Raw genomic sequence first — 10088 nt, 5'->3', positions numbered from 1 at the left:
GGCCGGGGGGCGCGGGGGGCCCGGCTCCCCGCCGAGGAGCGGCCACGGAGGAGGGTGTCCGCCGGGCGCACACCGCCGCCCTCCCGCCCTCCCGGTGCGCCGCGGCCGCCGCTGTCACTCCGCGCCCCGGCGCCGCCCCGCCGAGGGGAGCGGGGCGGAGGGAGGTGGCCCGGCGGCCGCCGCGATCAATGGGGAAGGCGGGCTGCAGCGCGGCGCCTGGCTGCTGGGCGCTGACTTTAGGTGAGCCCCGGGGGCGGAGAAGGGCCGGGAGAGGCGGGGGGTGGGGGGGTGTGCCACGGAGAGGAGCGCCGAGGCCGCGCCGCGGAGGGCAGGATGTGGCGGGAAGGCCGCCGACCCGGCCCGCCCCGCGCCGCCGCCATCGGCGTGGCCGTGGCCCGGCCGCCCCGCCTGACATGGCGCCGCCGCCGTTACCGCCGGCCGGGCCGGGCCCCCCCAGCCTGGGGCGTTGCTGTTATCCTCCGAGATAAGGAGCCGCCGTTCCCTCAGGCCCGAGCGGCCCCTCAGGGGTCCCGCTGCCCTTTTATCTCCCGAGCGCTGCGTGCGGGCGCGGCCTGTCAGCCGGGGCCGGGAGGCCCGGGGCCTGCCTGTGCGTCCGAGGCGAAGGGCGATCCCGGGGAACGGGAGGCCGGCCGTCAGCGTTACCGGGGCTTTGGGGGAAAAGCTGACGGCTAGCATTGGCCATCTCAAGAACGAAGGGAAAAAGTGTGGGAAAAGTGGCCCCGGGAGCGGAAGGTCTGAGGAGAAGGAGGCGGTTTAACAGATTTTTAATTTCAGCAGCTTGTTAGTGCTTGGGAATTAAAGTGTGTGGTAACCAACACATTGCCCTCTAGATTTTTCACTTGTCTTGGTATGTCGTTTTGGATTTGTCAAGGATGAGAAGAAGAGAATTAAGAGCCTACTGTTCCAGAAACTGTATAAGCCAAATTACCGTGCATTTGAGCCAGCAGAGCAGGGGACCAGTGGCAGACAGCTGAGTGATTCTGATTCTAGATCCACCTTGTAGAAAAAGGGTGGCCTACGATGAATATGTACTTACACACTAGAGCAACCGGTCTGTAATACTTACAACACTGAGTGTTGGGAACATACACTTTATCTGCCAAAGTGAGGCTTTTCCGAATGACTTGTTCTGATGCACGCTTGGCATTGAATGGGGCAGCAGAGAGTCCAGGGATAGAGTCCGTCAGCGTAGCTTTTTGAAAAAGGCGTTAAATACATCGAGTCTATGAAATGTGTTATTGTCTTTCAGCACCTGCTTTGTGGTCGAAGGTTTCATTTTCAGTGACCTTTGAGGGATAGAATAGAGATGCTTTAGTGGTGACCATGTTTGCATTAAGAAAATTTCATAACACCACTGCTGACTATCTCTTATGTGAACACAAACTTAAGGACTAGGCTAAGTTTAATTGGCTTGCGTATTCTATCTAAGCTAACAGACCCTAAGTACAGATCTATTTTCTTTTATTTAGCTGTTTCTCTTGTAGGACACAGGTGACTTTGGGATGAGAGGAACATAACACTCCTGCTACATATAGTTCACAAAAATAATAGACACTTTTTTAAATAAAAGGCTTGGACCTTTTCCTTCTAAGATAAGTGACAAAACTTCATGGATTGTAGTGCAAGAATTCAACTTCATTCTTTGAATTTCTAAGCTGCACTGTGGCAGTGGATACCACAAAGACAGCAAGGCCGTTGGTCTACTTAGCAAAACATTTTCTAGTCCCCATTTGGAATCAGGAAAAACAGTAACAAACCCTGAGAAGATGAAACTAATACCAGAAGTTTTAAAGTTTGTTTGAAGTATGAAATTAAGAAGTTTTGCATGAAGAAATCCTCACCAAACATTTGTCAATCCTTCTGCTGACCGGTTCTTCTGTTTCTAAGTCACCCGTTTCCTCCGACCTCATATCTGCTTTGTCCTCACGTTTAGTTTCATGAAGTGCAATAACCCTATAAACATGTAATAATTTGGAATAGTATGGAACAGAATTGCTGTGGGTTCTTCCTTAATCTCAGCTTCCTCCAGGTTTTAGAATTTGTGCTTTTTATTGATGCCATGCTCAGCATAGCTTGAGGTGGCTTCAGGACCTTCCCTAGAGAGGTTCTGTGCTGGGGCAGACAGGTAAACATATTTACTGGTGAGATGTGTGTACTGGTGAGATGTAGTAAAAACAGCTTTAACTTTGGTAAATAAGGAAATCTACAGCTAACCATGGCTTTGCGTTCTAGGAAGCATCTCAGACCACAATGAAAGTGTTTTCTATGTTTTTCCTTGAAAGAGGAAGTTTTAGTTACTGAATTGGCCAACAGTAAAACAGTCTATACCTTCTGCTGAAACTGGCTAGATATTATTCTGATGTAGAGCAGATGGTTTCCTCCCATGTGTCTCAAGTCTGCTGCAATGCCTGGAGGTTTGTTGTGATTAGGCTGCCACAGGGGCATTTGAAAGGTCTGTTTAACTCGTGTTTTAAAAACAGGGCAGTGTGAATGATAGTGTAGTAGGCGGGATGCAGAAATATCCTTACTGAAGGTAACTGTAGAAAATCATCATCACAGAGAAATACTGTTGCAAAGAGGGGGGAGTGCTCTCCTCAATATTTTTCGAAGCAGGAGTATGTCCTCTTTCTAAGTGACGTCTGAGTGGCATTTGGGAAATAAGCAACTCCATCTGGCTCAGTAAAATTTCCCCAACCTTCTCTTTATTCTGGTGGTAGAATATTAGTAAAAGGATCACCAAAGGCTGAACTTGAGAGGCTAAAATATCAACTGAATGAACCTTCGGTTTTTACAGATTCATTCCAGCTATATGGCTCAGGCAAGCAGAAGATGTAAAACAGAACTAAAAGGCCAGGAAAGAATACTTCTTAGAAAATCAGTGGCTGCAGCTAATATTTTAAGACCCTTCAAAATATTTTGCAAAAAATTACAGCTGCCTCTAAGGCCTATAAACAGATGGCAATATTTCTCTTCATCATTCTCCTAGTCTGTGACAACTGTTTTCTTATTACTGCTCTGAAGTTTTTTCAAGCCTTCCTTAGCCTAGACCTGCCAGGCAGCGTGAGCTTCCTCCTGTGAGCTGCTGAGTGATTTTGAACGTCTGTTCACCTCTGAGCAGGTCAAGGCTACTCTCTGCCTTGCTGGATCAGACTCTCGGCTCATCTTTCATAACTGCCAAGGTCTTTCGTAACCTCTGATCTTTCATAACCCCAAACGCTAGCCAGTTCCTCTCACATGCCTTTCATAACCTACACACACGCCACGTGTTTAATCTCGTCTACTTGGAATAGGCTCGTCCTGGATGAGCCTGAAATGCTAGTGTTTCTCGGGTGCTTCATCTGTCTGAATCCTCCTGAGCCCCGACCAGATTCATGTAGAGGTCAGACTTCCTTCCGTGAGGCAATGAATGCTCAGCAGAGGGGAAAACCTGCTCCCTCTGACCTCAGAGCAGAAAACGGATTGTAGTTGTGAATTTCCTTCTCTCCCAGGGTGTGAAGCCCTTACTGACTTAGGTGTGGCTCAGCTGGAGGTGGCAGTCTCCTTCGCTTCCTGTCCTAAACCACTGCGCAGCGTTCATCTGCGCGGCTGCTCTGCGTGCCACCTGGAGATCCCTGTTGCGGTTTGCTCGGTCCGCGGTGCAAAAAGCAGGGTCACTCAGAGGGGAAGCTGCTGCAGCTGAAATTGGTTTAATAACACCTCAGCTGACAGTTTGCCATTCTCTTCTTCGACAGTAATTGCACGCTGCAGTGATGCGATAAAATCAGTTGTAGTTTTTGCAGAGGGAGGGTGACCTCTCTGTAGCTAGCCGGTCATCGACGTGAAATCCGCAGATGTCTTCCAGTGCGGATCCTTGTCACTTCACAGGTTTGATGGATGATCTCTTAATAGGGAATTAAGTGGGAGAGCAAGTGGCTAACAGCTTTAATAAAAACAGAGAGGGGGAAAAAAAAAAAGGAGGAGGAAGTAATCTTTTAGAATTATTAGCCTGAGTGCGAAAGAGCATTTCCTCAGCATGACAGCCAGAGGCTTGCTGCGCTGTTATTAAAGCACTTCAGTGGGAATCCATGCAGATGGTCTTTTTACCCAGCATAGGATTATATTGGATTAGTCATATAAAATTGTTGTTTACTGTCTCTAGCCCTTTTCCCCGGAGCTGTTATCAGTATCTCACAAAGAATGAAGTTTGAGTCTGCCTTTAAGAGGTAACCCAGATGACAAGCTTTTTGTTTGTGCAAACTACTACAATGTTGTAGTAGTTTAGTGCAATCGTAGTGTTGCAGGGAGAGATTTTATAGCTGATAAAAGAGGATGTTTGGCCCAGATTTTTGTTTTGCCTTTTGGGTGTACAAGAAGGGAAGGTAAATCATAAGGAGATGCTCTCTCTTCTTGCTGAACTCCCTAGAAGAGCTGTGCTGATCCCACTTCTGCTTCATCAGAGACAAAAAGGAATTCCTAACGTTGGCGCTGTTTTTTATAATGCTCGCTAATGACTCATTAATGACATAACACTTGATTAATGCGCTGTTCCAAGTGGTGTATTAGATGTTTCTTGTGTTCCCTTTCTGTCATGCAGGGTCATATTCTGACCACCTTTCTTCTCTACGTCCAGAAGGCCCAGGGATTGCTGCTTGGACACCCTCCGCATCTTCCCTCCTGCCACAAACTAACCAAAAGATAGTCTCAAACACATAGTGCAGGAGTCTCCTTTCAGATCTACCCTGGGGATTGGTTAATGTGGAAATAGAGATTTTTGGCTTCAAGGTCTGACAGACAGCTCTACTGGTAAAATGGCGTCCTTCAGTGTTTTGTGGAGTTTTCAGACTGGCTCTGTCATCCTGGGAAATTTTCCCTTCCAGGAGGTATGGCTGTGAGACATTTCCTGGGGTGCACGTGCCTTTGATTCTCTACTGAGAGATGTTTTTCTTCTCTGGAGGGAGTTCTGTGGACAAAGTAATACAGTCCCAAGCTGTTACTCTTTTTCCTAGACCATGTCTGTGGGTGTAGAATAATAGGTGGTAAAGGTTTTTTTCCCTGGCCTTGAAGGGAGAAGTGGCAGACTGTCTCTGCCACATGCATGCCAGTATTGTATTTTGAACATTATCTGCCAAAAATGCTGAAAATAATATGCCTCCCCCCCTCCCCCCCGAAAACAAAGTAGTATTGTAACCTGATGTTTCTGTCACTGGAGGTGATACAGAACTTCTGTCAGTGTGCTGTGGCAGGGATCCCCGTAGCCTAACTTGGTTTAATAAATATTACCTCTGTTTGGTTTTGTCAGCTTTAAGATTAAATTGACTTCCTCTTATTCTTATATATTATGAGAAAAGATCTCTTGTTTCTAATTCTGCAAACAGTCATCTTAAATCCAATCAGGTCTTGGTGCTTTTTGTCTTGATATGCAGGAAATGTTCATGTTTTGAACTGAATTCTGAACTTTTGCATTTAGCTGTCCTCTGTGGTTGTGCCAAGGCTTGGGAAAGCCAGACTGCTTCTCCCTGTTTCAGGGAAGGCTCCTGAACACAAATGGGATTATTACTTCCTGACCCAAGCTCAAAACAAGATTGAGAAACGGCCTTTTTCCCGTGTTGGCCATTTTGTTCGAGATTGTTCCATGATTTTTCAACTGGCGTTTGCCTGTGAGATTGGCAGCACTGATTGTGCCAAAGAACGTAACGGGCAGAAGGACTGCATGAGCTTTGCCATCTTCCGCCTTGAAAGGGACTCGGGAGTCATTGCTGACACAGCTGGTGGATGGAATAAAAGAGAGATTAATTTGGGGCAGGTGAAATTTTTATGTGTTTTTAGAAAGGTATGTAGATTTTCACAGGAGAATTTTAATTCCTGGAAAATCTCATGAGGATAGTAAGTGTCTGAGGGTCGAAAGGACACATACTGCCCTTTAATCTGTGTGGAAAAAAGGCTACGCTTGGAGTTATTGTAGGGTTGCATCAAATAGTCCCATGCTCATGTATTTTCTGACAAATCAATGATTTTGGTGCACATGTAGCTGAAAAATAGTGCTATGGGTCACACTCCTGCTGTTTGGCAGTAAGTAGCAGGCTCAGCACCGCTGGAATGGATAACATTTTCATTCGTGTGTGCCAGCATGGAATATGTCTCTGTTCATACCAAGCTGACTTAGAAACAAAAACGCAAGGAAAAAATAATGACCAGCTGAACAATAGTGTAGGGAAATGTTTCTGCTGTAATTGTTTACAGTGGAAAGTAAACATATTAGTGGCATTTCATACATTTACTGCCACAGAGAAGTTTTTTAAAAATCATGTATTGTTAGTATCTCTGGAAAATTAATGTTTCCTAATCAAGTACACAAAAGTCTCTTATCATTTGTATAAACTGTGGTTTGTATATACATGCAGGCTAACATCATCTTTTGATTTTTGGATGCTTCAAAATCTGATGTCCAGTGCTACCCAGCCTTGGGCCGTTTTTGCGGATCTGTCGAGTGTCTTTAATTTGGAAGTGGAGCAACTCAAAATCAATGACCACTTTTGAAAATGTTTGACCGTAATGTGCATGATAAAACCTACAAGAGCTTCAGCTGTAGCTTATTCCAAGAGTTTGAAGATACAAGCAGGGTTTTTTTTGTGTCATTTGGATCAGCACTTGTTTGGTAAAATCTGAATCTTACACAAACTCCTTGCATGTCTAGCTGCATAGTTGAGAAACCTGGCTATTGTCTGCTTCCTCCGTCTATCTTCAATTCCCGTGCCAGCCATGGAAAAGCAGGACAGAGGGAGGCTGCGCAGCTCAGTTTCTAGGTCAGAAATCGGGAATTCTTGTTTCCCTTTCAGCTGTTGGCTCATTTCCCAACTTTTCTGTGTGTCGTTTTCCAGCCTGTAGAATAGAGAAGGTATTCTGCTGGTAACAATTTTTGAGTTCTGAAAATATTTGGGTCTTAAAAACTGTGCATAGCTGCTGCATTGTTGTCAACTCCTGGGTAAGCAAGAGAGCGGCAGTGTGCCCAGACCTAGTTGTTGTGTTTGTAGAAGAGCTAGGGAAACAGGGTCTGCAGATTTCACATCTGAGAATGACCCAAGACGTATTGTGGGCTTTTTTTCTCTGCTACTTCTGACCTGTCTAGCTTGTTCTCTGAGTGCTGCCCAGTGCGGCCCTTTCCATGCCTGCTCTAGTTTCTGCAGAAGCCCTGAATTAATCCATCTGTGCTTTCTCATCTTTTTGTTTACTGCTCCACTCATACTATTTTAAAAAAACAAACCAAGACCAAACACCCGGGTACCATAGGAATGTAAGTCCTAGCGAGCCTTGCACATTCTTTATAAAATACTATTCCTTGATATTCAAGTGGCCTTGCCTTGTATGGTATTAAGCAATTATGACTACTCCTGACATTCCCAATATTGAGGAAAAAATTGTTATCCTACTCATACTGTCTACAGTGAGATACTGGTATATAGGGTATGCTGGATTCCACTGTTCTCATCTTTCTCCACCACGCTGTCTTATACTACAGCTTCCCTTTGTCACTTGAAAAATTATTTCTGAAGTAGTTATTTTACAAAGTTTTGCAAAATATCAGAGTTACTGTTATATCAGAGCATGTTCTCTTCTAAATTAATAACATAGAATCATTGAAATGCTGGCCTAAAAGAGGCTTTAAAATGATTTTTTTGTCTACTTGCTGTATGCCAGTATGCTGTGTGTGTTAGATATACCTGTATCCAAAGTCATGCCTGATCATTCTCTGATCTGTTAAAACCTCCAGTGAGGGAGAACTATGTATATTTTTCTTCTTTGATATTAAGAAAATTTTCCCTGTCATCCAGCTGAAATAATCTCTGTTGGAAAGTAACTTTATTTCTGCTCATCCTCCTGTAGAGGACATGGGAAACAATTATTACTGTCCTTTACAATAACCAAAGATAAAGACAAAGTCCGTTAAAATGATTTTTGGCAGTCTCAGTTTTCTGGACTAAACAAACACAGTTATTTCAGCCCTTCCTGATATGCTGTATTTTCTCTCTCATGTAATTGTTATTCCTGTTTTCTAGATTCCTCAGGACCTCACCTGAGATCTTGTTTGTGCTGGATAAAACGGAATAGAACTGAGTAATTACATCTCAGGATATTGCTACTCCATCTGAAAATGGGTTTTCCCTTTTTCTGCAGCACCATTGCATTGCTGGCTGGTATTATACCTCCCGATTTTATTTTATTTTTTTTACTGCTACTGTAGCCAGTTTCATCCAGCTGTATTTTTATCAAGAAGTGACTTCTTGGTTTTCATACTATGAACTGTCAGTTGCTAATTTACTCAATGTTAGTTGCTGATTAAAGTAGCAGTTTTGTTGCCAGGCTATTTAGGGACAAGGTGACTTGTCATGGGCCCCAAGAATTAGCAGTGTTGTGCGGCTGCTTCTGCAATTATGGAACCAATACAGAAATCTTCACAGACGGAGAGGATTTCTGGCAGCCATTAACGGCACGGGCACATCGTTCCCTCCTGTGCACTCTCTGGTTGTTAACAGCCTCACGGCTTGGATCTGGTGTATATTCAGCTCAGCACAGCGGCTTTCACCTTGCACTGTGACCCCTGTGCGAAGTGCAAGGATTGGCCAGGTGGGTGACCGGCTGACCCGGGTTGATGGCGGAGGAGGAGAGATGCTGGGGTTGCGCCCTGGAGCTAGAGGTGCGCGCCACCTCCCTTAATCTGATTACATTTACAGTTCCCACTTGCAGCCTGTTGTGACCCGAGTGGCTTGTACCATGTGGTCGGTAAGTTGCAGACCCGCAGTAGGCGGTAGTAAGCTGCTGTCATCTCCCCCTTCTCTTCCCAGGCATGAATGGTTCCTCGCAAAAATTGCCAGGCTCTGCAATAAGGTGGGCTACATAGTCAAGACCAAGGGGGAGGTGGCATCTGGCAACATTTTACACCAAAAAAAAAAGGTGGCAACATGCGATGGGCCATAAGTAAGAAGAGAGGCGACATTTTATACAAAGACAGGAGATGCAGAGAACAAAAGAAGACTTAGATTTGAGACTTCGAGAATGAGAGACAAACAGGGAAGGTTTTGAACTGCCAATAACAAAGGCTGTTGAGCGCAGCAGTCAATAATCACTGCTGTGAGTCAGTCTTGCCTGTGATGGGTGATCATCTTGTGGCTGGTGAGTGCCTTCTGTTGGTATGTTATCTGTAAGGCCCAGTCCATCATGAGGGTGGAATGCTTTTGTCCTGCCCGTATGCCTCCAGCCTGGTCTGCCAAAAATACATGCAAAATACAAAGACAAAAACCAGCAAATAGTAGTAATACCAAGTACCACAAACGCTAAGGAGACAAAAAACCCCGCACTGGGTAGCAGCAATACCAGGCATGATGTTATCTCCTGGCTTGGTGGATATTACTTGGGCAGCCTGTACTGTGGCTTCGGTTGTGATGGGAGTGGGAGATGCAGGATATGCTTTTGCAGAGATACATAATTTGGTGTGCGTTGATGTACAAACGTGTCCATGCAGATCTGTAATCGGCAGTATTCTCAATCCCACACGCTCAGTATCTGTTAGTCGCAGAAAATAAAATTGCGAATAAAACTGATGACAATTTCCAAGAGACAAGCTGGGACTGGATGTTTTTTACGCTGGCTCCAGAGGCTGAGGTTCACAGCCCCAGTAAAGCTGATTCCGGCGCACCCGCGGCTGGGTCAGGAGTCCCGCTGTCAGCGGCCGGTGCAGGCCGGGTGGGAGAGATCTCTGCCTCAAGGGAGGTAAAACCCGCCGGGCGAGCTCCGGTGCGAGCCCTTCCCCGCCGCAGCAGTGCCCGCCGGGGGGCGCTCGCTGCTCAGGCGGCCGCCGCGCTGGGCCCCGCCTGCCTCGCACCCCGGCCGTGCCCCTCCCGAGCGGAGGGAGGAGGCCTGCCCGGCGCGGGGGCCGCCGCCGCCGCCGCCTCCCCGCTCCCTCAGGCCCCGGCGCCGGGTGGAGCGGCGGGCGCTCCGTGTGCTGCCGTTTCCCTGGCAACAGGGGGGATAGGGGGGAGGGTAGTGGTGTAGCTAGGGCCTTTAGCTGGGAGCTGTCGCTCGCCTATGACGTC

The 10088-nt window shown here is 46.6% G+C and overlaps 1 protein-coding gene across 1 annotated transcript in view; it reads left to right on the top strand.

Moving 5' to 3' along the window:
* The first annotated feature begins 193 nt into the window (after window positions 1-193).
* The window catches only part of MPPE1 (metallophosphoesterase 1), a 33563-nt gene continuing 23668 nt past the window's right edge, over window positions 194-10088 (top strand). Inside the window, exon 1 of the mRNA XM_050892780.1 lies at window positions 194-240. The gene's annotated coding sequence lies outside the window, so the exon portion shown is untranslated. The remainder of the gene's footprint in view (window positions 241-10088) is intronic.

Source organism: Gymnogyps californianus, chromosome 2 (assembly GCF_018139145.2).
Source record: "Gymnogyps californianus isolate 813 chromosome 2, ASM1813914v2, whole genome shotgun sequence".
Taxonomy (NCBI): Eukaryota; Metazoa; Chordata; class Aves; order Accipitriformes; family Cathartidae; genus Gymnogyps; species Gymnogyps californianus.
Note: the sequence above shows the minus strand (reverse complement) of the source record. Positions and strands in the feature narration are given on the sequence as shown.